The sequence below is a fragment of the Mycetomoellerius zeteki genome, unplaced genomic scaffold (assembly GCF_001594055.1).
Source record: "Mycetomoellerius zeteki isolate Tzet28-1 unplaced genomic scaffold, Tzet1.0 scaffold517, whole genome shotgun sequence".
In the NCBI taxonomy this organism is placed as follows: domain Eukaryota; kingdom Metazoa; phylum Arthropoda; class Insecta; order Hymenoptera; family Formicidae; genus Mycetomoellerius; species Mycetomoellerius zeteki.
In genome coordinates, this window is record NW_017257520.1 from 527,786 (window position 1) to 531,474 (window position 3,689).

Here is a 3,689-nt window from a genome sequence, read left to right on the forward strand (position 1 = left end):
ACTGTCAAATTGCTCGTTTTTACTCAATACTAAGAAAAATACATTAAAATATTTTAAAATTCTATCTAAAAATCCATAAAAATAGGAGTTTTCGATTTGAACCAGGGGATGGTCCGATTTGGAACCAATAGTTCTAAATCGGACCGGAAAAAGCGTTTTTACATTTTCCATTATAGTTTAACACAAATGAGATACGTTAATCTGAAGCAAAAATGAAGGGAATTAAATGATCTTTCCAACAGCACCTTCGATTTTACGATCGGACTTTATTTATGCCTTATAGAGAGCAAAAACTGCAAATAGGTCCGATTTAGACCACTCTCCCCTATACAATTCTCTTAAGAAAAGCCCAGTAATGTTCCAAATCTGTACACAGCAATGACTTCAGCGGTTTACCCCTTGGTATATATAGACTTTGAGTCTGTAAATTCAAACTCACTCAAGACCTTGGTGAAAAAATTTTGTTGAAATTATTCTATGCTTTGGAACATTTTAGCAAAATTGCTGAAAATTTGTTGAAATTTCGCTGAAAGTGAATTTTTCAGCTAACATATTGAAAAATCGCTGAAATTTCTTTGAAATTGAATTGAAATTTTTCTAAAATGCTAAAATTTTGTTGAAAAGTGTTCCAAAACGTGAAATAATTTCAGTGAAATTTTTCCACCAAGGGAGTCTCGCATAACACATTAAAATATATAACTTAAAATTCAAATTATGTAGTAAATGATACAGTCCAAAAATAAAAGAAGTAAATACGAAAAAAATGAATTACCTGAAAATAATGATGAACAATCGACAAGTAGTAAAAAAATAGAAACAACTGGAAACCAATTATGATCTATATACTTCGGAATATACGTGTAAAATAAGAATAAAGAAAAAGAAATCATCAAATCGATATAAAAGTGATGAAGATAATAAATAGCTTCTATAATATTTCCAGATTGTACTTGAACGGTAGTACATTGCAAATGTGATTGATCGGAAAGGTGTCGTGTAATCTACTGATGTAAGTATATATTTTATGTACTTATGAAATAAGTGGGATAATGAAGAGATGAATGAGGTTGTTTGCAGAAATAGCAACTCCCTTACAGAGTTACAGTCAATATATTCTATTCATTCTTTAAGTTTAAACAAATTATTCAGTTATAATCTTAATAACGCAAAATTATTTTTAAAAATATATATTATTATCATTTCCTAGAAACGTAAGCTGTATTCAATAACATTAACTACGGCCGAAGAAAGTTTATTGCTTTAAATAAGTTTATAAATGTAGAGTCGGCATTGAAAAATACATACAACTTGTATATTTTATTAAAAAAAGAGAAAAACTGAGATTAATAGACTTAATTATATTTATAATATCGTGTGACAATACGATATTATGCTGGAAGAATGAGTTGTATCAAACGTTGATAGCAATACTATCGCACATCTTCGTTATACTTTTCTAAATTATATTACATATGCATTTATCCAAGAATGTAGTTAACGCTTAAGTAACCTTAAATAAAAATTTCAACGCAATAAGTATAAGAATTACGAAACAAAAAATCTAAAAAAGATTTTAAAAATGTTGCAAGACAAAATAATTCGCTCATTATTGCTATTTAAATCTTCTAGAATTTAACAGTAACCTTTTGTGAGAAGACAATATGTATAATTAAACGAATAATTAAAAGTATAATTGTAATTAAAAGTACAATCATTTGCACGTGCAAATCCTACTCAGTCGTTCCCCATGTCGAACTCAGTATAAAACTGTTTAAGAAATGGAGTACCCAAAGTCCAAGTATTCCAAGCATTGGAATTTACGAAGGCTTGTACATATCTTAGTCTTCAAATTTATCTACAACAAATTGATGGCATGATATTTTATTTTAAAACAGTTTATAGCTCTTGGCTATTCATTACCATCTTATATTGCGACAAAAATACAAAAGTGAGAAAAATACATTGCAAATTATATTAAAATGTATTTTTTAATAAAACAACATGGCATTCGACATATTTGTAAAATATACCCAAACCTCTCTATGTGTTACAGTAAAATCAATAAATAACCTTATAATTGAAATTGAATTATAGCCAGAAAACAAAATAAATTATATGATTTGCGAGAAATTCAGTAATTTTTTTTACAAGTGTATTCTATTATATTAAATGCAAAAATTATTATCTTAAGAAATGCATCCAATTTAATTGCATCAAATTTATTTTGCAAGAGTTTTCATGTATTTTATCGCTTCTGACATCATCAATCTGAAGATTCGTGGTGAGTGATCAGGAATTTTAAACCTTTATTTAACGACATTTACCATTCTCGTATTGACGTAATCTCTTGCAGTGAGTACGAATGGTTTATCACTCAGGAAGAAAGTAACATTGGGCAAATTAGAAATCTGGTTGCAGTCCACCTTTAAACAAAGTTTAGTACCTACTAGTAATCCATATTAATATAATCAATAACCTAACAAAACTTAGTATTAATAAACTATATTATAATAACAAATCAGACATTAATATATTTCAGTAATTTATTTAGTATCATTGAAAGAGAGCTACCATTGGGAAATTTGTCATCTACTTACAAGTATTTTTCCGCCATGATGATAAATTCCAATTCGTTCGTTAATAAATGCGATTTCTGATACTGATCCAGATAGTCCCGGAAAACCAGTGTGGACGACAGCTTCACAGCCTTCGTCACATAAGGTTGTATATTCCATTTGTATCCTACAGCATTAACAATTAGCTGATATATATCCGTCGGCATATATGTATATGTAATTTAAAAAATAATTACGTACTTATCCATGGCAAGTTGCCAGTATCCTTTCTCGATTACATTAACATAAGTGAACTCGGTGTTATAATAATTGTCGTCACAACCACCCAATATCAGTATACTATCGTAATAATTTCTGTATACATTATGTTTTTTTCAATATCAAAAATTGTTTATTAAAATATTGCTTATTAAAATATTTATTAAAATATTTATTAAAATATTGTTTATTAAAGAGATAAAATTTTGTAATATAGGAAAACGAACTGTTCAAGTGAAAGAATATTTTTAGGCATAAGAAGGAGATACATGCCGATTCAGATAAAAACTAAAAACAAATGCCGACACTAGGCCTTGTTCAATCATGCTGACGAAACGGGGAGGCACTCCTTTGTTAGATATCTCGGTATAACCCATTCCTACGATTCCGTCGTATGCCTGAAAGGTAAAAGTTAGATCCCGTTTTACCGCTTCTGTGAATGTTTGATTTTGAACATTAACGCCAGCAATCTATAAAACAATGATATGTGTTTCTTAAAAAAATCTTTATAAAAAAAAAAAAATTATAATTGAGACCAAATCGAACTGTTTGCTTGACGACAACCTACATTCACTACATCAGTAGATAAGTATCCAGTCAGCTCACCAACCTTGTACCTAAGTCCGATATAAGTACCAGCTTCTATGTGAGTGTAGGATTTATTGCTATTATATTTTTTATGTGACGCTGTATAAAATAATAACAGAAAATTAGTTATTAAAGATATTAAAAATAAATTTCTCTTTATTAATTTAAAGATATATATGTTAACAATCGTTATAAGATTAAAAACATTTATTACTTCTTTGCTTTAACATCTGGAGACACGGTGCCTCCTTTACGCGAGCCGGCGAG

At 28.9% G+C, this 3,689-nt stretch overlaps 1 pseudogene; it reads right to left on the bottom strand.

Annotated features, from left to right (window-relative positions):
• Window positions 1–1,478: 1,478 nt before the first annotated feature.
• LOC108727623 (lysosomal aspartic protease-like) lies at window positions 1,479–3,516 on the bottom strand (annotated as a pseudogene).
• Between the last annotated feature and the right edge of the window lie 173 nt (window positions 3,517–3,689).